The following is a 23,266-nucleotide window of genomic DNA, read 5'->3' on the forward strand; positions in this document are numbered from 1 at the left end:
TGTTCATTAGTCAGTAGATTAGATTCCGTTTTCTGTAAATCATGCATTTATGGGAAATCAATCTCTCCATTCTTAAATTCTGTTCTTCTCAGGGCACATGCATGAGATTCTCCATTTCATATCCTCTGGTTCCATTTTAGATTGAAATCCTTTCACACTTCAGTCCTGTGCTCAAGTATAGGTTTGATGAGCCCTGTGTGGTACTTTTCTCCTTTGTGCCTGGGGCAGGGAGGGGCAAGAGGATAAGGGGGAGTACCTGGTGCTAGGATTCTAGCAAGAGATTCAGGGAAACAGGTAGCCTTAGTTTAACACTTGGTGGAGACACTTCATTCAGGACTGAGGTAGAATGATCCAATTATCAGATTCTCTGCTTGGCAGGAGGTGACTTGTCAGGTAGGAGTGCAGGATAATAATAATAAATGTGCAGAATAAATGCAAATATCTATTGACACTGTGAGGGGTGGAGCATGTAAGTAGGAGTGGTGAGTATATAAGTAAGTATGTATATTTATATAAGTATTAACAAGTGTGTAAATACTGTGTGTACAGTGTCTGAATGTGTATATTTCTGTATATGTATTATATATGTAGCCTGAATGAAGCCACATAACATGTTGTGTGAATGCTGTCCCAAGTCATTTCTGGATTGAGGGAGGTTAGGAAGAAAGGAAGAGCAAGAAAGAAATATTTTCATATATATATATATATATATATATATATATATATATATATATATATATATATAAATAACCAGGCCTTACAACTTGATAGAACGTCACAGATTACAAAGGACTTTGACATCTGTTATTCTACAGCCTCCTTGTGAAGCAAGCAGACTAAGTTTTATTGTCTCCATTTTCTAGATAAGGATTTCTAGATAACCTCAAGAAAGTTATGTGATTTTTCCCAAGGTCATACTGTAAGTAACAAAGCAGGGACAGAGACCCAAATCTCCAGATTTCCATCTCACATTTCTCTTTTCACTATGCTATGCCGGAAGCAGCAGGGTATATATATTTGTATCTCATGTGATTCTTTGAACATATGGAAATGTATCTGTGGGCGCTACACTGGGCACTCCTGGAGAGCAGGGGTTATGAGCTGCTTGATCTCCAGAATTCTTATAGCAGGCTCAGCCATAGCAAGAAATGAATGTATATAAACTAACACAATATTGTAAAACAACTATACTCCAATAAAAAATAAATAAAATTTAAAAAGGAATGTAAATGTAAAGTAAGAGAGGAAAGAAGACAGATGGAAGAATGGAAGGTGGACAAGAGAAAACAAGTAGATGGAAAAATTGAAAGTTTGGAAAAAATAAAGAGAAAAAAAGAAAAAGAACGAGTATACATTGGCTTGTGAACTGATTAAAGAGAGATTCTCTGTGATATGAAAGTCCTTTCAGAGACAACGAATATACTGGCAAGAACATGAACTTGGAACTCAGAGAAACTTGGGTTTAGAACTCACTTCCCATTTAAGTGCTCTATTACCTTGGCTGAAATTACTTTCCCTTCTAAGTTCTCAGTTTCTTTTTCTGTAAAATGGGGTTAATACACTCTCTTAGGGTGGTTTGTGGGGAAAACTTGAAAATGGAAAATGTGTGTATGGAATCTGACAAGAACTCAATAACAATATTTCCTTCCCTTTTCTTTCTGTGCTATCATCCCATCCTACACCTAGGGTCATTCCACTGGGATCCTGGGGTCCCAGCCATTCCCTGGCTCATTCATTTTATTCCCTGTCACATTCTTAATGAGTAGATGATGCAGGCCTTGGTCAGGCGCTCCAAGGCTTCTTCTCTGAGAACCCTGGTGCAGGTTCAGACCTGGAAAAGACTCCCTGACCCAGGAGGAGTCACAGTTAGACTCCCAGGTGATGTTGGCTGCCCAGAAGAGATGATAGGAGGAAAAAAGAGGTGGTGTGTAGAAGGGTTAAAACTAGGTTTGAATTAAAAACAAACAGCAGGGCTTCCCTGGTGGCGCAGTGGTTGAGAGTCTGCCTGCCAATGCAGGGGACATGGGTTCGTGCCCTGGTCCGGGAAGATCCCACATGCCGCGGAGCAGCTGGGCCTGTGAGCCATGGCCGTTGAGTCTGCGCGTCCGGATCCTGTGCTCCAAAGTGGGAGAGGCCAGAGGCCCGTGTACTACAAAAAAAAAAAAAAAAAACAAACAGCAAAAAGCCTTCTGGAATAATCCACTGGTTATTATCACAAGGATAATTGAGAATTGACCATGTCCTCTGAGCCTCTCAAGCCTTTTATTATTTGGGTTAAACGTCCTCTGGGCCCTTGCTAGCTACCCCTTGGCTCCAGCTACTACAGGGTACCAGACAGGCCTGAGTTGCTTGCATTGGACTGACCAGGGCCTAAGATGCTGGGAAGTTCAGGCCTTTGTTCTCTCCCTGATTCTCTTTCCCCTCACTTTGAGCAATTGATATGTTGGGTGAGTTCTGCACTCCCCTGAGTGCCAGCAGGTGCGTGCCTGGGCTGGTGCCCTCCTTTTCAAGCCTGTCATGGAGCACTTCAGCTATAATGTGAATCTGGCTGAGCCTTTGCCCTTCCCTGATTTTGATCTCCCTTTCCCTATCCTGGCCTGTTTCTGGGCTCCCTGGACAGGTCTGTCTTTGCATTTCAGGCTTCTTTCTGCTTTTTCATCATTCTCAGACCCTTCTGGGCCCTCTACTTCTTTCAAAATCTCCATTTTGCTTTACTGCCTCCTTCTCCTTAACTTGCTAAATTTTATTATGATGGGGATTCCTTGATATGGTCTGGTTCATGATCCTTTACAAAGTGTCCTTCTGTCTGCCAGTTTTCTCCCTGGAGCTTCACATAATGTTAGAGAAGCAGACAGGTCAGGCAACTAGCACCTAATGTCAAGCTAAGCCCAGAAGCAAGTATGCTTTTCCTCTTTTTCTCCTCTTCTCTCCCTCTTTCCTTTTCATTCAGTCAACAAGCATATGCTGGGCCCCTTCTATGCACCAAATTTTGTGCTGGGCATTAAGAAAACAAATGGGTCAGATGGAGTTCCTGCCCTCAATGAGATAAGTACCTCTCCCACCTATGTCTTTGCCTCTTACTAGCAATGTGTTCTTGGGAAGTCATTTAACATTTCTGGGCCTTGCTTCATACATAACTAGAATTCAAGACAGAATATAAGTGCTATAAGAGAGGCCAAAGGAACACAAAAAATGGAAAGATTAGTTCCGTCCCTGAAAGTCAGAGAAGGTTTCATGAAAGAAGTGGTATTTAAGGTGGACCTTAAAGAATGGGTAGAATTGAGATTTAAATTCCACTCATTGAAGAATAGGTAGTGGGAAAACATGGTGAAGCATGAGAAGTAGATAGAGAATTGGGGTCATAGGATCAGGGAGTTTGAGATTGATCTTGAGGACAATGATTCCTGACCTGTCCGTCTCCAGGGGGTGTTGTTAGGATCAAGTGAGATAAGAAATACGAGGGATATAGACTTGGGTTTTTTTGTATACAGATTTTTAAATCTAGGGGGGCGCCAGATCTTAGAGGTCCTGAAATGCTACACTAGGAGTTTAGATTATTTTGAGTTACTTTGAACATTTCATGTATATTTTTTAGAATGGATAAATACTATATTTGAAATTAAAATACACTGGATGAGCATAAAAATGAAATGATGGCGATGACTGAGGAAAGAGACAGAGAATTCTTGTCTAGTAGAGTCAGGAATCTATTATCCAATGTAAAGAACAGAGAAAATAGAAAGAAAATAAACAGATAATATAATGCAGTCCCAGAAGGAGAAGAACAATAAGGGGGCAAAAAATATTTAAAGACTAAATAGTAGCTGAAACTTTCATATGTTGCTGGTGGTATGCAAAATGGTGCATCTACTTTGGAAAGCAGTTTAGTGCTTTCTTATGACAATAAACATATACATGACAGGATCTCTATTAGGACCCAGCAATTCTACTTATAAGTATTTACCACAAGAAATGAACATATAGGTCTACACAAAGATTTGTATGCAAATTTTCATAGTAACAGTTTTTTATAATGGCCCCAATCTGGAAACATGTCATTAAATGTTCATTAACTGGTAAATGGATAAACAAATTGTATTACACCCCTACTTTGGGGTACTACTCAGCAACAACAAAAATAACATAACAAATCTCAAAAACATTATGCTAAGTGAAAGAAATCCAACACAAAACACTGTTTGCTTCATGATTCCACTGACATGATGAACATTTCATATATTTTTAATTGTAAAAGAAATACATGCTCATTGGAAAAAAATCAAATGATAGGGAAAAGATTAAAGTAAATATAGAACATCCACCCACTCCCTACACCCACTTCCCATGGGTGTCCATGGCAAATGTTTTGATATTCAACCTTCCAGACCATTTTCTATGTATGTACAAATATCCATATGTAGGTATGTGAGAGAGAGTGTGTATGTGTGTGTATGTGAACAAAGGGAAGGCATGTGACAATATGAGAGTTGGTAGTGGATATGTTTGTATGTGGAATATACGTGAATGGATGGAGAGTGTGGTGTCTTGGAGAAAGCATTTGCATTGGATTGTGGGGAGCAAGACTATGGTGGAATATGTGTTGAAGAGTGAGCCGGATGTGCCTATACTCACGCATGCTTTGAGTATATCTGTATGTGAGTGAGAGTGCATGTGAGAGTTTAAGGTGAGCATGTGCAGAGATAGGGTGAAGGGAGGACATGTGTTGGTAAGTGTGAGTGTGTGGGTATGGAGAGTGAATTAGTGGGAGGTTACTTGGGCAGCCCTAGTTATACCCCTTAGTTCATACTGCTCAATGAAAGCCTTCCACTGAATTCCTTTCAGCACCAGTCTTTGGGATGTGGACACTCTAGGTTTAAGAAAACTGTTATTTCTCCCCTCAGGCCCTGTGCCAAAGGGTACCCTCATTTAGCTTCATACACATTCCATGAATACTTACTCTGGCACAAGGCACTGCTCTTATATTGCTCCTGGCAGATAAGAATAACTTCTGAGGAGTCATATCTCTTGACACTGTCCCAAATCCCTTTCTCTCATTGGATTCTCTTAAGAGCTTATTCTCTTCATTGTATGAGCAGAGGAAGCAAGAGCTGCTCAGAACTTGGGCCTGGGGGAGGGGGGGAGTGGTAAATTCCTGGCTCTGCTATTTCCTAGCTGTATTAGTTTGCTAGGGTTGCCGTAGCAAAACACCACAGGCTGGGTGGCTTAAAGAACAGACATTTATTTTCTCACAGTTCTGGAGGCTACAAGTCCAAGATCAAAGTGTTGTCAGGTTTAGTTTCTTCTGAGACCTCTCTCTTTGGCTTGCAGATGGCCACATTCTCTTTCTGTCCTCACATGGTCTTTTCTCTGTGCATGTGCGTCCCAGGTGTCTCTGTGTCCAAATTTCTTCTTATAAGGACACCACCCAGATCAGACTAGGGCCCACCCTAAAGGCCTCATTTTAACTTAATCACCTCTCCAAATACTCTCACATTCTGAGGTACTGGAGTTTAAAGTTTCACATATGAATTTTGGGGGAATGCAATTCAGCCCATAACACTAGCTGTGTGACCTTGGCCATGTCATTTCACCCTCTGAACCTCAGTTTTTCCTCAGAACAAATGGAGATAATCAGAGATGATATTTAAAATATTTAACACCTGGCAGGGACTCTGACCAGGCTCAAACTTCAGTGACCTTAGTACTATAGCAGAGTCCTAGAGGCCCTTTGCTAGGCCAGGCATTAACCCTTTGGTTGCTGGATTGTATCAGGAGGTCTGAGGGAGGAGGTGTCCCAAGGGAGGGTTCAGGGTGGCAGTGGTGGGAGAGAAGGGTGATACCAATCAATACAGAGGTTTTTCAATATCTTAACAACCTGTACAGCTCTATCTGTGCATACCACCCAAATATCAGTCCCAAATATATAATGCCTACCTGCATAGTCTAATTCCACACACACTGGAATGCTGACCTCCTCCCTAAACACTCAACTTGGTTTCTCTAAGGAAATTCCCCAGGGCTCAATTGTAGGGTCTCAAAAACCCTGCCACCGTAAGACTGAAGAGATCCTCTCCCCTCTTTAGTATACTATGGTGTTCACCAAAGTAAACCTGGTGGCTGCTTGGGGCATGCTCTCTGGCGATTCTGAGGAAGATACCCATCTATATGCCTTGGAATGAGTATTTTATGTTTACACCATTATGGTGCAGCAGAAGGGTCAGATTCCAGTCTGGGCTTAGCTACCTTCTCACCCTTGGTGGGCTTCACTCTTCCCTCTGTCATACAAGGAGTTGGATAGTTCAGTGTTCTGTGAAAATCTTTGCTGGGAAGCAGAAAGGAACTTGAACAGTAGTTGTTGAGTTAGAAGACACATACATCTCCCTCATAGCAGACTATCTTGACTCTGGGATCTGTTCTTTCCCACCTCCTTTTCTTTCTCCGGGTCCGGATGTGACTCATCTTTGGGCAAGGAAGCCAGAGCAGGCTGCCTCTTGTTACTTGACTGAGGGCCACAGCTCCTTATCTCCAGTCCCGTGTCTCACCTAATCTCTGACTGGGTGGTATGGTCAAGGGGAGATGGAGGCAGAACCTTTCCTTGTAGTGGGGGCTTCTTAATGGGAACTCAGGCCAAGAGAGGGTAATGGGAGATTTCAGGGCAAGCTGTTGATCCCAAGCCTCAGGGTTTAGCAGGACCTGAGCGAAGGGTGAAGTCAGCTTCAGAATCTCAGCCCTCCTGGGGCTATTTAGCAGGGCTCTTCTGGAAAGCTGAGGCCAAACGGAGAGAGAGACAGACACAAAGACAGAGACAGAGGAAAAAGCCTCATCATAGTGGTAGCCAGTCAGAGGTGGTTTTAGCTCTGTGCATTTTTGTCACCAATGGTGAGAGTCCAGAAAAACAGGACTTTCTTGCCTTTTAGAATGTATTCATAAAGGATACTAGGTGCAGTGCTCTACCTCCAGCCCCTGCTAAATTACATTGGTTGACGCTGGCAAGAAAATCTCCTGTTTGGGTTTGACCAAGGTATGTTCACACTTAGACTTTAACCCGACCCATCTCCCAGTGGAAGTGTCAAAAACTATCTCTGAAACACTTTGGCATGACTGTACTCACCTTAAAAAATTGTTTGCAGTGGGTAAAAGTTATTTTTAAATTAACTAGTTTTTTTTAAATTTAAAAGCAGTATGTTCACAAAGTAAAGCATTTAATCAGTGCAAACAGCCAGACTGCCAAAGTTCACTACCCAGGGGTACGCACTGGTAACAGTTTATTGTGTGTTTCTTCCAGAAAATGTAAATGGTTTATACAGAGCAACATTTTTTTACACAAATGAACTCGTACCATACCTTTCTTTGTTTACTTAACTGTCTTTGGACAGCTTTCCATATCTCTACAAACATATTTACTTCATTCTTTTTAATGAAGGTATAGTTGGAGGTAGAGTTTATACCTTAATTTAATTGACCAGCTCCCAAATGATGAATATTCAGGGATTTCCCCCATTTATAGGGGAAAACTAGAAACAGCACTGTACTGATTATCTCTGTACACTTGTCCATGCACAGATGTGATACATCTGCAGGCTAATCCCTAGGCATATAATTGTTGGGTCAAAGGGTATACACACCAGAATTTTTGATAGATATTGATGAACTGCCCCTGAGAGAGATTGTCCAATTTACACTTCTACTAGCTATGTACAAGAGTGATTGTTTCTTCATACTGTCACCCACACTGAATACTATCAAACTTCTTAATCTTTGTCAGCCTAATAGGTGAAAAATATCTCACTTTAAATTGAATATTTTTCATTATGATTGAAGATGAGCATTTTTCATTGATATTTCTCTTTCTGTACACTCCCTCTTCATGCTCTTTTCCCATTTTGTACTATTATTCACCTTATTCTTATTGATTTATAAGATCTCTTTGTTATTGAGGAAAGTAGTCCCTTCCTTCCCTGTTTTATGAAATTTACATTCCTAGTTTGCTGCTTGTGATTTCATTTTATATCCTATGTATTTGTGTGGTGCAGAAGTTGTAAATGTTATGTAGTAAAATGTATCAATCTTTTCTTTTATGGCTTTTGAATTTTGTATGGTGTTTGTTTAGAAAAGGTTTCTTCACTTAGAGGTTATAGAAATTTTGCCTGGTTTTCTTCTTGTACTTTAAATTCTCTTACTTTTTCTTTCTTAACATTTAAATCTTAGAATCTGGAAATGTTCTAACTTTGTACTTAACTTTCCAAATTTAGCACCTCTAAATCTGTTTATTTCCCTCAAGCTAGTACTTTTCAAACATTCCCACAAAACATCTCAGAGGAGAGGGAAATGTCCTTGAGCCCCTGGGGATCTGGGGAGGAAATTTGGTGCCAACTGAGGGTCAACATTTTTTGGAAGCCTCATGTTTTATTGTAAATAGCCATGCCAGTTTTGCATTATATGTCATGCTATATCCATGTTTCCTTTAGTATAAAAATAGAGATTTAAATTATTTATCCACTGAGTGAAACCAGTGCCTTAAGAAGATGGGTTGTGCCATATTTAGTCTGTGATTTCATTGCCCTGCTCTAGCCTGCTATGCACACACAGTGCTGCTGTGTTCTCCAGGACATTTGTTGGCTACACTTTAGAGAAGCAAAGCCTCAGGCTGTTGGTCTGCAGTCAGGGTATACCACCATCAGAGGAGCATATGCAACCAGTAATGTCTGTGTTATTTTGCTAGGGCTGCCATAATCAAGTACCACAAACTGAGTGCTTAAGACAACAGAAATTTATTCTCTCACAGTTCTGGAGGTTAGAAATCTGAAATCAAGGTGGGGGTTCCTTCTTGGGGGCTTAGAGGGAGAATCTGTTCCATGCCTCTCTCCTAGCTTCTGGTGGTTGCTGGTAGTCCTTGGCATTCCTTGGTTTGTGGTGGCATAAATCCATTTGATGTCTCTGTCTTCATATACATATGGCATTCTCCCTATGTGTCTCTGTGAGTCTTTTCTTTGCTGCTTAATGACACCAGTCATATTGGATTAAGGGCCTCCCTTACTCCAGTATGACCTTATCTTAAATAATTACATCTGCAATGACGCTATTTCCAAACAAGGTCACATTCAGAGATTCTGGGATGTATATGAATTTGGGGGGGACACTATCAAATCCAGCACAAGGACTGAGTTAGAAGGGACTGGTTCAAAGAAGAGGGTGACCTTTGGTTATGCCTGCCATATCTTTCTACCCATTTATTATATTTTTAAACAAAAACCTCTTTAAAAAATTTTAAATATTTATTTATTTTGGCTGTGCTGGGTCTTAGTTGTGGCATGTGGGCTCTTCATTGCAGCATGTGGGCTTCTTAGTTGAGGCATGCATGCAGGATATACTTCCCTGACCGGGAATCAAAACCAGGCCCCCTGCAATGGGAACATGAAGTCTTACCCACTGGATCACAGGGCATGTCTCCTCTTTTAAAATTTTTATTTACAACATTTTATTGTAGAAAATTTTAATGTATACAAAAATAAAGAGAATACTGTAATGAACTTCATATATCCATTACCCAGTTTCAAAATTATCAACTAACAACTTTTGTTTTTGTAATATCTTTATTGGAGTATAACTGCTTTACAATGGTGTGTCAGTTTCTGCTTTATAACAAAATGAATCAGCTATACATATATATATATCCCCATAACTCCTCCCTCTTGCGTCTCCCTCCCACCATCCCTATCCCATCCCTCTAGGTGGTCAAAAAGCACCGAGATGATCTTCCTGTGCTATGCAGCTCCTTCCTACTAGCTATCTATTTTACATTCGGTAGTATATATAAGTCCATGCCACACTCTCACTTCATCCCAGCTTACCCTTCCCTCTCCCCATGTCCTCAAGTCCATTCTCTACGTCTGCGTCTTTATTCTTGTCCTGCCCCTAGGTTCTTCAGAAACTCTTTATATTTTTTAGATTCCATATATATGTGTTAGCATACAGTATTTATTTTTCTCTTTATGACTTACTTACCTCTGTATGACAGTCTCTAGGTCTACCCACCTCACTACAAATAACTCAATTTCCTTTCTCTTTATGACTGACTAATATTCCATTCTATGTATGTGTCACACCTTTTTTATCCATTCATCTGTTGATGGAAACTTAGGTTGCTTCCATGTCCTGACTATTGTAAACAGAGCTGCAATGAACATTGTGATACATGAATCTTTTTGAACTATGGTTTTCTCAGGGTATATGCCCAGTAGTGGGATTGCTGGGTCATATGGTAGTTCTATCTTTAGGTTTTTAAGGAACCTCCATACTGTTCTCCATAGTGGCTGTATCAATTTACATTCCCACCAACAGTGCAAGAGTGCTCCCTTTTCTCCACACCCTCTCCAGCATTTATTGTTTGTAGATTTTTTGATGATGGCCATTCTGAGTGGTGTGAGGTGATACCTTATTGTAGTTTTGATTTGCATTTCTCTAGATGTTGAACATGTTTTCATGTGTTTGTTGGCAATCTGTAAATCTTCTTTGGAGAATTGTCTATTTGGGTCTTCTGCCCATTTGTGGATTGGGTTGTTTGGTTTTTTGATATTAACCTGCATGAGCTGCTTGTAAATTTTGGAGATTAATTGCTTGTCAGGTGCTTCATTTGCAAATATTTTCTCCCATTCTGAGGGTTGTCTTTTTTTTTTTAACATCTTAATTGGGGTATAATTGCTTTACAATGGTGTGTTAGTTTCTGCTTTATAACAAAGTGAATCAGCTATACATATACATATGTTGCCATATCTCTTCCCTCTTGCGTATCCCTCCCTCCCACCCTCCCTATCCCACCCCTCCAGGTGGTCACAAAGCACCGAGCTGATATCCCTGTGCCATGCGGCTGCTTCCCACTAGCTATCTACCTTACGTTTGTTAGTGGATACACGTCCATGACTCTCTCTCGCCCTGTCACAGCTCACCCTTCCCCCTCCCCATATCCTGAAGTCCGTTCTCCAGTAGGACTGTGTCTTTATTCCTGTCTTACCCCTAGGTTCTTCATGACATTTTGTTTTCTTAAATTCCATATATATGTGTTAGCATACGGTATTTGTCTTTTTCTTTCTGACTTACTTCACTCTGTATGACAGACTCTAGGTCTATCCACCTCATGACAAATAGCGCAATTTCGTTTCTTTTTATGGCTGAGTAATATTCCATTGTGTATATGTGCCACATCTTCTTTATCCATTAATCCGATGATGGGCACTTAGGTTGTTTCCATCTCCGGGCTATTGTAAATACAGCTGCAATGAACATTTTGGTACATGACTCCTTTTGAATTTGGTTTTCTCAGGGTATATGCCCAGTAGTGGGATTGCTGGGTCATACCGTAGTTCTATTTGTAGTTTTATAAGGAACCACCATACTGTTCTCCATAGTGGCTGAACCAATTCACATTCCCACCAGCAGTGCAAGAGTGTTCCCTTTTCTCCACACCCTCTCCAGCATTTGTTTCTAGAATTTTTGATGATGGCCATTCTGACTGGTGTGAGATGATATCTCATTGTAGTTTTCATTTGCATTTCTCTAATGATTAATGATGTTGAGCATTCTTTCATGTGTTTGTTGGCAGTCTGTATATCTTCTTTGGAGAAATGTCTATTTAGGTCTTCTGCCCATTTTTGGATTGGGTTGTTTGTTTTTTTGTTATTGAACTGCATGTGTTGCTTGTAAATTTTGGAGATTAATCCTTTGTCAGTTGCTTCATTTGCAAATATTTTCTCCCATTCTGAGGGTTGTCTTTTGGTCTTGTTTATGGTTTCCTTTGCTGTGCAAAAGCTTTGAAGTTTCATTAGGTCCCACTTGTTTATTTTTGTTTTTATTTCCATTTCTCTAGGAGGTGGGTCATAAAGGATCTTGCTGTGATTTATGTCATAGAGTGTTCTGCCTGTGTTTTCTTCTAAGAGTTTGATAGTTTCTGGCCTTACATTTAGGTCTTTAATCCATTTTGAGCTTATTTTTGTGTATCGTGTTAGGGAGTGATCTAATATCATACTTTTACATGTACCTGTCCAGTTTTCCCAGCACCACTGATTGAAGAGGCTGTCCTTTCTCCACTGTACATTCCTGCCTCCTTTATCAAAGATAAGGTGACCATATGTGTGTGGGTTTATCTCTGGACTTTCTATCCTATTCCATTGATCTATCTTTCTGTTTTTGTGCCAGTACCATACTGTCTTGATTACTGTAGCTTTGTAGTATAGTCTGAAGTCAGGGAGCCTGATTCTTCCAGCTCCATTTTTCGTTTTCAAGATTGCTTTGGCTATTCGGGGTTTTGTGTTTCCATACAAATTGTGAAATTTTTTGTTCTAGTTCTGTGAAAAATATCAGTGGTAGTTTGATAGGGATTGCATTGAATCTATAGATTGCTTTGGGTAGTAGAGTCATTTTCACAATGTTGATTCTTCCAATCCAAGAACATGGTATATCTCTCCATCTATTTGTATCATCTTTAAATTCTTTCATCAGTGTCTTATAATTTTCTGCATACAGGTCTTTTGTCTCCTTAGGTAGGGTTACTCCTAGATATTTTATTCTTTTTGTTGCAATGGTAAATGGGAGTGTTTTCTTGATTTCACTTTCAGATTTTTCATCATTAGTGTATAGGAATGCCAGAGATTTCTGTGCATTAATTTTGTATCCTGCTACTTTACCAAATTCATTGATTAGCTCTCGTAGTTTTCTGGTAGCATCTTTAGGATTTTCTGTGTATAGTATCATGTCATCTGTAAACAGTGGCAGCTTTACTTCTTCTTTTCTGATTTGGATTCCATTTATTTCCTTTTCTTCTCTGATTGCTGTGGCTAAAACTTCCAAAACTATGTTGAATAAGAGTGGTGAGAGTGGGCAACGTTGTCTTGTTCCTGATCTTAGTGGAAATGCTTTCAGTTTTTCACCATTGAGGATGACGTTGGCTGTGGGCTTGTCATATATGGCCTTTGTCATGTTGAGGAAAATTCCCTCTATGCCTACTTTCTGCAGGGTTTTTATCATAAATTGTGGTTAAATTTTGTCAAAAGCTTTCTCTGAATCTATTGAGATGATCATATGGTTTTTCTCTTTCAGTTTGTTAATATGGTTTATCACATTGATAGATTTGCATATATTGAAGAATCCTTGCATTCCTGGAATAAACCCCACTTGATCATGGTGTATGATCCTTTTAATGTGCTGTTGGGTTCTGTTTGCTAGTATTTTGTTGAGGATTTTTGCATCTATGTTCATCAGTGATATTGGCCTGTAGTTTTCTTTCTTTTTTAACATCCTGGTCTGGTTTGGTATCAGGGTGATGGTGGCCTCGTAGAATGAGTTCGGGAGTGTTCCTCCTTCTGCTGTATTTTGGTATAGTTTGAGAAGGATAGGTGTTAGCTCTTCTCTAAATGCTTGATAGGATTCACCTGTGAAGACATCTGGTCCTGGGCTTTTGTTTGTTGGAAGATTTTTAATCACTGTTTCAATTTCAGTGCTTGTGATTGGTCGGTTCATATTTTCTATTTCTTCCTGATTCAGTCTTGGCAGGTTGTGCATTTCTAAGAATTTGTCCATTTCTTCCAGATTGTCCATTTTACTGGCATGGAGTTGCTTGTAGTAATCTCTCATGATCTTTTTTATTTCTGCAGTGTGAGTTTTTACTTCTCCTTTTTCATTTCTAATTCTATTGATTTGAGTCTTCTCCCTTTTTTTCTTGATGACTCTGGCTAGTGGTTTATCTATTTCGTTTATCTTCTCAAAGAACCAGCTTTTAGTTTTATTGATCTTTGTTATTGTTTCCTTCATTTCTTCATTTCCTTCATTTCCTTCATTTCTGTCCATGGTTGAAAGTGGGGTGTTAAAGTCCCCTACTATGAATATGTTACTGTCGATTTCCCCTTTTATTGCTGTTAGTAGTTGCCTTATGTATTGAGGTGCTCCTATGTTGGGTGCATATATATTTACAATTTTTATATCTCCTTCTTGGAGCGATACCTTGATCATTATGTAGTGTCCTTTTTCGTCTCTGGTATTAGTCTTTTTTTTAAAGTCTATTTTGTCTGATATGAGAATTGCTACTCCAGCTTTCTTTTGGTTTCCATTTGCATGGAATATCTTTTTCCATCCCCTCACTTTCAGTCTGTATGTGTCTCTAGGTCTGAAGTGGGTCTCTTGTAGACAGCATATATATGGGTCTTGTTTTTGTATCCATTCAGCCAATCTGTGTCTTTTGGTGGGAGCATTTAGTCCATTTACATTTAAGGTAATTATCAATATGTATGTTCCGATTCCCATTTTCTAAATTGTTTTGGGTTCGTTATTGTAGGTCTTTCCCTTCTCTTGTGTTTCATGCCCAGAGAAGTTCCTTTAGCATTTGTTGTAAAGCTGATTTGGTGGTGCTGAACTCTCTCAGCTTTTGCTTGTCTTTAAAGGTTTTAATTTCTCCATCAAACCTGAATGAGATCCTTGCTGGGTAGAGTAATCTTGGTTGCAGTTTTTTCTCCTTTATCACTTTAAATATGTCCTGCCAGTCCCTTCTGGTTTGCAGAGATTCTGCTGAAAGTTCAGCTGTTAACCTTATGGGGATTCCCTTGTGTGTTATTTGTTGTTTTTCCCTTGCTGCTTTTAATATGCTTTCTTTGTATTTAATTTTTGACAGTTTGATTAATATGTGTCTTGGCGTATTTCTCCTTGGATTTATCCTTTATGGGACTCTCTGTGCTTCCTACACTTAATTAACTATTTCCGTTCCCATATTTGGGAAATTTTCAACTATAATCTCTTCAAATATTTTCTCAGTCCCTTTCTTTTTCTCTTCTTCTTCTGGAACCCCTATAATTCGAATGTTGGTGTGTTTAATGTTGTCCCAGAGGTCTATGAGACTGTCCTCAGTTCTTTTCATTCTTTTTTCTTTATTCTGCTCTGCACTAGTTATTTCCACTATTTTGTCTTCCAGGTCACTTATCCGTTCTTCTGCCTCAGTTATTCTGCTATTGATCCCATCTAGAGTACTTTTAATTTCATTTATTGTGTTGTTCATCGTTGCTTGTTTCATATTTATTTCTTCTAGGTCCTTGTTAACTGTTTCTTGCATTTTGTCCATTCTATTTCCAAGATTTTGGATCATCCTTACTATCATTATTCTGAATTCTTTTTCAGGTAGACTGCCAATTTCCTCTTCATTTGTTAGGTCTGGTGGATTTTTGTCTTGCTCCTTTATCTGCTGTGTGTTTTTCTATCTTCTCATTTTGCTTATCTTACTGTGTTTGGGGTCTCCTTTTTGCAGGCTGCAGGTTCCTAGTTCCCGCTGTTTTTGATGTCTGTCTCCAGTGGTTAAGGTTGGTTCAGTGGGTTGTGTAGGCTTCCTGGTGGAGGGGACTAGTACCTGTGTTGTGGTTTATGAGGATGATCTTGTCTCTCTTGTGGGCAGGTTCACATCTGGTGGTGTGTTTTGGGGTGTGTGTGGCCTTATTATGATTTTAGGCAGCCTCTCTGCTAATGGGTGGGGTTGTGTTCCTGTTTTGCTAGTTGTTTGGCATAGGTTGTCCAGCACTGTGGCTTGCTGCTCGTTGAGTGAAGCTGGGTGCTGGTGTTAAGATGGAGGTCTCTGGGAGATTTCCGCCGTTTAATATTATGTGGAGCTGGGAGGTCTCTTGTTGACCAGTGTCCTGAATTTGGCTCTCCCACCTCAGAGGCAGAGCCCTGACTCCTGGCTGGAGCACCAAGAGCCTTTCATCCACACAGCTCAGAATAAAAGGGAGAAAAAGTAGAGAGAATTAGTAGAAGTAGGAAGAAAGAAAGAAAGAAAGAAAGGCAGGAAGGAAGGAAGGAAGGAAGGAAGGAAGAAAGAAGGAAAGAGGGCAAGAAGGAAAGAAAGGAGGGAGGGAGGGAGGAAGGAAGGAAGGAGGGAAGGAAGGAAAAAAGACAGAAAGAAAGAAGATACAGTAAAATAAAATGAAGTATAATAAAGTTATTGAATTAAAAATAATTATTGAGAAAAGAAAAAAAAAGGGACGGATAGAACCTTAAGACGAATGTTGGAAGCAAAGCTATACAGACAAAATCTTATGCAGAAGCATACACATACACCCTCACAAAAAGAGGTAAAGGGGAAAAAATCATAAATCTTGCTCTCAGAGACCACCTCCTCAATTTGGGATGACTCGTTGTCTAAAGGAGGGAAGGAAGGAAGGAAAGAAAGAAAGAAAGAAAGAAAGAAAGAAAGAAAGTAAGAAAGAAAGAAAGAAAAAAAGAAAGAAAGAAAGTATAATAAAGTTATTAAAATTAAAATTAATTCTTAAGAAAAAAATTTTAAAAAAACCATGGACGGATAGAACCCTAGGACAAATGGTGGCCGCAAAGCTATACAGACAAGATCTCACACAGAAGCATACACATACACATTCACAAAAAGAGGAAAAGGGGAAAAAAAATCATAGATCTTGCTCTCGAAGCCCATCTCCTCAATTTGGGATGATTCGTTGTCTATTCATGTATTCCACAGATGCAGCGTACATCAAGTTGATTGTGGAGCTTCAATCCGCTGTTTCTGAGGCTGCTGGGAGAGATTTCCCTTTCTCTTCTTTGTTCTCACAGCTCACAGGGGCTCAGCTTTGGATTTAGCCCTGTTTCTGCGTGTAGGTCGCTGGAGGGCATCTGTTTCTTGCTCAGACAGGAGGGGGTTAAAGGAGCCGCTGATTCAGGGGCTCTGGCGCACTCAGGCCGGGGGGAGGGAGGGGTACTGTGTGCGGGGCGGGCCTGCGGCGGCAGAGGCCAGCGTGACATTGCACCAGCCTGAGGCCCGCCGCGCGTTCTCCCGGGGAAGTTGTCCCTGGATCCCGGGAACCTGGCAGTGGCGGGCTCCACAGGCTCCCCAGAATAGGGGTGTGGATAGTGACCTGTACTCGTACACAGGCCCTTTGGTGGCAGCAGCAGAAGCCTTAGCGTCTCCCGTGCGTCCCTGGGGTCCGTGCCTTTAGCCGCGGCTTGCGCCCGTCTCTGGGGTCCACGCTTTTAGCCGCGGCTCGCGCCCGTCTCTGGGGTCCACGCTTTTAGCCACGGCTCGCGCCCGTCTCTGGGGTCCGCGCTTTTAGCCGCGGCTCGCGCCCATCTCTAGAGTTCCTTTAAGCAGCACTCTTAAACCCCTCTCCTCGCGCACCAGGAAACAAAGAGGGAAGAAAAAGTCTCTTGCCTCTTTGGCAGGTGCAGACCTTTCCCCGGACTCCCTCCTGGCTAGCCATGGTGCACTAACCCCTTCAGGCTATGTTCAAGCCGCCAACCCCAGTCCTCTCCCTGTGCCCCGACCAAAACCCGAGCCTCAGCTCGCAGCCCCGCCCACCCCGGTGGGTGAGCAGACAAGCTTCTCGGGCTGGTGAGTGCCAGTCGGCACCGATCCTCTGTGCGGGAATCTCCCCGCTTTGCCCTCCGCACCCCTGTTGCTGTGCACTTTTCCGTGGCTCCGAAGCTCCCCCCTTCGCCTCCCGCAGTCTCCACCCACGAAGGGGTTTCCTAGTGTGTGGAAACTTTTCCTCCTTCACAGCTCCCTCCCACTGGTGCAGGTCCCGTCCCTATTCTTTTGTCTCTGTATTTTCTTTTGCCCTACCCAGGTACGTGGGGAGTTTCTTGCCCTTTGGGAGGTCTGAGGTCTTCTGCCAGCCTTCAGTAGGTGTTCTGTAGGAGTTGTTCCACGTGTAGATGTATTTCTGGTGTATCTGTGGGGAGGAAGGTGATCTCCGCGTCTTACTCTTCCGCCATCTTCAAGGTTCCCCCCCAGGGTTGTCTTATTGTCTTGTTTATGGTTTCCTTTGCTGTGCAAAAGCTTTTAAGTTTCATTAGGTCACATTTGTTTATTTTTGTTTTTATTTCCATTACTCTAGGAGGTGGGTCAGAAAGGATCTTGCTGTGATTTATGTCATAGAGTGTTCTGCCTGTTTTCTTCTAAGTGTTTAATAGTGTCTGGCCTTACATTTAGGTCTTTAATCCATTTTGAGTTTTCTGTGTGTACGATGTTAGGGAGTGTTCTAATTTCATTCTTTTACGTGTAGCTCTGCAGTTTTCCAAGCACCACTCATTAAAGAGGCTGTCTTTTCTCCATTGCATGTTCTTGCATCCTTTATCAAAAATAACCTGAACATATGTATGTGGGTTTATCTCTGGGCTTTCTATCCTGTTCCATTGATCTATATTTCTGCTTTTGTGCCAGTACCATACTGTCTTGATTGCTGTAGCTTTGCAATATAGTCTGAAGTCCAGGAGCCTGATTCCTCGAGCTCCGTTTTTCTTTCTCAAGATTGCTTTGGCTATTCAGGGTCTTTTGTGTTTCTATACAGATTGTGAAATTTTTTGTTCTAGTTCTGTGAAAAATGCCATTTTTAGTTTCATACGGATTGCATTGAATCTGTAGATTGCTTTGGGTAGCAGAGTCATTTACACAGTGTTGATTCTGCCAATCCAAGATCATGGTATATCTCTCCATCTGTTTGTATCATCTTTAATTTCTTTCATCAGTGTCTTATAGTTTTCTGCATACAGGTCTTTTGTCTCCTTATGTAGGTTTATTCCTAGATATTTTATTCTTTTTATTGCAATGATAAATGGGAGTGTTTCCTTAATTTCTCTTTCAGATTTTTCATTATTAGTGTACAGGAATGCAAGAGATTTCTGTGCATTAATTTTGTATCCTGCTACTTTACCAAATTCATTGATGAGCTCTAATAGTTTTCTGGTAGCATCTTTAGGATACTCTATGTATAGTATCATGTCATCTGCAAACAGTGACAGCTTTACTTCTTCTTTTCAGATTTGGATTCCTTTATTTCTTTTTCTTCTCTGATTGCTGTGGCTAAAACTTCCAAAACTATGTTAAATAATAGTGGTGAGAGTGGACAACCTTGTCTTGTTCCTGATGTTAGTGGAAATGGTTTTCCTTTTTCACCATTGAGGGCGATGTTGACTGTGGGTTTGTCATATATGGCCTTTACTATGATGAGGGAAGTTCCCTCTATGCCTACTTTCTGGAGGGTTTTTATCATAAATGGTGTTGAATTTTGTCAAAAGCTTTCTCTGCATCTATTGAGATGATCATATGGTTTTTCTCCTTCAGTTTGTTAATATGGTGTATCACATTGATTGATCTGTGTATATTGAAGAATCTTTGCATTCCTGGGATAATCCCCAGTTGATTATGGTGTATGATCCTTTTAATGTGCTGTTGGATTCTGTTTACTAGTATTTTGTTGAGGATTTTTGCATCTATATTCATCAGTGAATTGGCTTCTAGTTTTCTTTCTTTGTGACATTTTTGTCTGTTTTTGTTATCGGGGTGATGGTGGCCTCATAGAATGAGTTGGGGAGTGTTTCTCCCTCTGCTATATTTTCAAGAGTTTGAGAAGGATAGGTGTTAGCTCTTCTCTAAATGTTTGATAGAATTCGCCTGTGAAGCCATCTGGTCCTGGGATTTTGTTTGTTGGATGATTTTTTTTTTCGGTATGCGGGCCTCTCACTGTTGTGGCCTCTCCCGTTGCAGAGCACAGGCTCCAGACGCGCAGGCTCAGCGGCCATGACTCACGGGCCTAACTGCTCCATGGCATGTGGGCTCTTCCTGGACTGGGGCGCGAACCCATGTCCCCTGCATCAGCAGGCAGACTCTCAACCACTGTGCCACCAGGGAAGCCCTGTTGGATGATTTTTAATCACAGTCTCAATTTCAGTGCCTGTGCTTCGTCTGTTTAATTTTTTATTTCTACCTGGTTCAGTCTCAGAACGTTGTGCTTTTCTAAGATTTGTCCATTTCTTCCAGGTTGTCCATGTTATTGGCCTATAGTTGCCTGTAGTAATCTCCCATAAGCCTCTGTATTTCTGCAGTGTCAGATGTTACTTCTCCTTTTTCATTTTTAATTTTATTAATTTGAGTCTTCACCCTTTTTTTCTTGATGAGTCTGGCTACTGGGTTGTCAATTTTGTTTATCTTCTCAAAGAACCAGTTTTTAGTTTTATTGATGTTTCCTATCATTTTCTTCATTTCTTCTTATTTTATTTCTGATCTGATCTTTATAATTTCTTTCTTTCTGCTAACTTTAGGGTTTTTTTGTTCTTCTTTCTCTAATTGCTTTAGGTGTAAATTTAGGTTGTTTATTTGAGATGTTTCTTGTTTCTTGAGGTAGGATTTTATTGCTATAAACTTCCCTCTTCGAACTGCTTTTGCTGCATCCCATAGGCTTTGGATCGTCATGTTTTCATTGTCATTTGTTTCTAGGTATTTTTTTGATTTCCTCTTTGATTTCTTCAGTGCTCTCTTGGTTATTAAGTAGTGTATTGTTTAGTCTCCATGTGTTTGTATTTTTTACAGATTTTTTCTTGTAATTGATATCTAGTCTCATAGCACTGAAGTCGGAAAAGATACTTGATATGGTTTCAATTTTCTCAAATTTACCAAGACTTGATTTTTGACCCAAGATATGATCTATCCTGGAGAATGTTCCATGAGCACTTGAGCAGTAAGTGTATTCTGTTGTTTTGGGGTGAAATGTCCTATAAATATCATTAAATCCATTTTGTTTAATATTCATTTAAAGCTTGTGTTTCCTTATTTAATTTCATTTTGGATGATCTGTCCATTGGTGATAGTGGGGTGTTAAAGTCCCCTATTGTGTTTGTGTTACTGTCTATTTCCCCTTTTATGGCTCTTAGCATTTGCCTTATGTATTGAGGTGTTCCGATGAGGCGCTCCAATATTTATGATTGTGATATCTTCTTCTTGGTTTTGTCTCTTGATCATTATGTAATGTCCTTCTGTGTCTCTTAATAGTCTTTGTTTCAAAGTCTATTTTGTCTGATATGACAATTGCTACCCCAGCTTTCTTTTGATTTCCATTTGCATGGAATATCTTTTCCCATCCCCTCACTTTTAGTCTGTATGTGTCCCTAGGTCTGAAGTGGGTCTCTTGTAGACAGCATATATATGGGTCTTGTTTTTGTATCCATTCAGCCAGTCTATATCTTTTGGTGGGAGCGTTTAATCCATTTACATTTAAGGTAATTATCGATATGTATGTTCCTATTACCATTTCCTTAATTGTTTTGAGTTTGTTATTGTAGGTCTTTTCATTCTCTTGTGTTTCCTGCCTAGAGAAGTTCCTTTAGCATTTGTTGTAAAGCTGGCTTGGTGGTACTGAATTCTCTTAGCTTTTGCTTTTCTGTAAGGCTTTTAATTTCTCCATCAAATCTGAATGAGATCCTTGCTGGGTAGAGTAATCTTGGTTGTAGGTTTTTCCTTTCATCACTTTAAATATGTCTTGCCACTCCCTTCTGGCTTGCAGATTTTCTGCTGAAAGATCAGCTGTTAACCTTATTGGGATTCCCTTCTATGTTTTTTTATTATTTTTCTTTTGCTGCTTTTAATATTTTTCCTTTGTATTTAATTTTTGATAGTTTGATTAATATGTGTCTTGTCATGTTTCTCCTTGGATTTATCCTGTATGAGACTCTCTATGCTTCCTGGACTTGATTAACTATTTCCTTTCCCATATTTGGGAAGTTTTCAACTATAATCTCTTCAAATATTTTCTCAGTCCCTTTCTTATTCTCTTCTTCTTCTGGGACCCCTATAATTCGAATGTTGGTGCATTTAATGTTGTCCCAGAGGTCTCTGAGACTGTCCTCAGTTCTTTTCATTCTTTTTTCTTTATTCTGCTCTGCACTAGTTATTTCCACTATTTTATCTTCCAGGTCACTTATCCATTCTTCTGCTGCAGTTATTCTACTATTGTTTCCTTCTAGAGTATTTTTAATTTCATTTATTGCATTGCTCATCGTTGTTTGTTTCATCTTTAGTTCTTCTAGGTCCTTGTTAACTGTTTCTTGCATTTTGTCTATTCTATTTCCAAGATTTTGGATCATCTTTACTATTATTACTCTGAATTCTTTTTCAGTTGACTGCCTATTTCCTCTTCATTTGTTTGGTTTGCTGGGTTTTTGCCTTGCTCCTTCATCAGCTGCTGTGTTTCTCTATCTTCTCATTTTGCTTAACTTACTGTGTTTGGGGTCTCCTTTTCGCAGGCTGCTGGTTCATAGTTCCTGTTGTTTTTGTTGTCTGCCCCCAGTGGCTAAGGTAGTTTCAGTGGTTTGTGTAGGCTTCCTGGTGGAGGGGACTGTTGTCTGTGTTTTGGTGGTTGCAGCTGGATCTTGTCTTTCTGGTGGGCACTACCACATCCGGTGGTGTGTTTTGAGGTGTCTGTTACCTTATTATGATTTAAGGCAGCCTCTCTGCTAATGGGTTGTGTTGTGTTCCTGTCTTGCTAGTTGTTTGGCATAGGGTGTCCAGCACTGTAGCTTGCTGGTCATTGAGTGGAGCTGGATCTTAGCATTGAGATAGAGATTTCTGGGTGAGCTTTCGTCATTTGATATTATGTGGAACTGGGAGGTCTCTGGTGGACCAATGTCCTGAACTCGGCTCTCGCACCTCAAAGGCACAGGCCTGACACCCCGCCGGAGCACCAAGACCCTGTCAGGCACACGACCAGGTACGTGGGGAGTTTCTTGCCTTTTGGAAAGTCTTAGGTCTTCTGCCAGCATTCAGTAGGTGATCTGTAGTAATTGTTCCACATGTAGATGTATTTCTGATTTATTTTGCAGGAAGAAGGTGGTCTCCATGTCTTACTGCTCTGCCATGTTGAAGGTCTTCTCAGCCTATATTTCTGCTTCTTCAGAAGGATATCATAGAGATGTTGTCAAGGTCTTTTTGAAATCCAGTTAAACTCCTAACTCCAGAACTCCACACTCCAGAGGCCTTCCTTTCCACGTGCTGCCACTTCCCTTCTGCACAGGTCCTAACTCAACTAACTATTTAATCTGTAACATCCCCACAACTCGCTTGTCCTAGACATCATAATTCTGCATCCACAAACACTTCAGTATGTATTTCTAAAAGAAAAGGACTCATTTTATTAATATATACATCACATACATATATACACAATGACACTGTCACATGTTAAATAATAATCAAATAGCATATCAGTATTCACATTCCCCCAATATAAAACATCAACTTATGACAGTGTAATGGGGGACTTCCCTGGTGGTCTGGTGGTTCAGAATGCTTCTTGAAATGCAGGAGACCCTGGTTCTACACCTGGTCGGGGAACTAAGATCCCACATGCCACAGGGCAGCTAAGTCCATGTGCCACAACGGGAGAGCCCACGTGCCACAACTACAGAGCCCATGCACTCTGGAGCCCATGTGCTCTGGAGCCCGCACACCACAACTAGA

This window comes from Phocoena phocoena, chromosome X, assembly GCF_963924675.1.
Source record: "Phocoena phocoena chromosome X, mPhoPho1.1, whole genome shotgun sequence".
Taxonomy (NCBI): domain Eukaryota; kingdom Metazoa; phylum Chordata; class Mammalia; order Artiodactyla; family Phocoenidae; genus Phocoena; species Phocoena phocoena.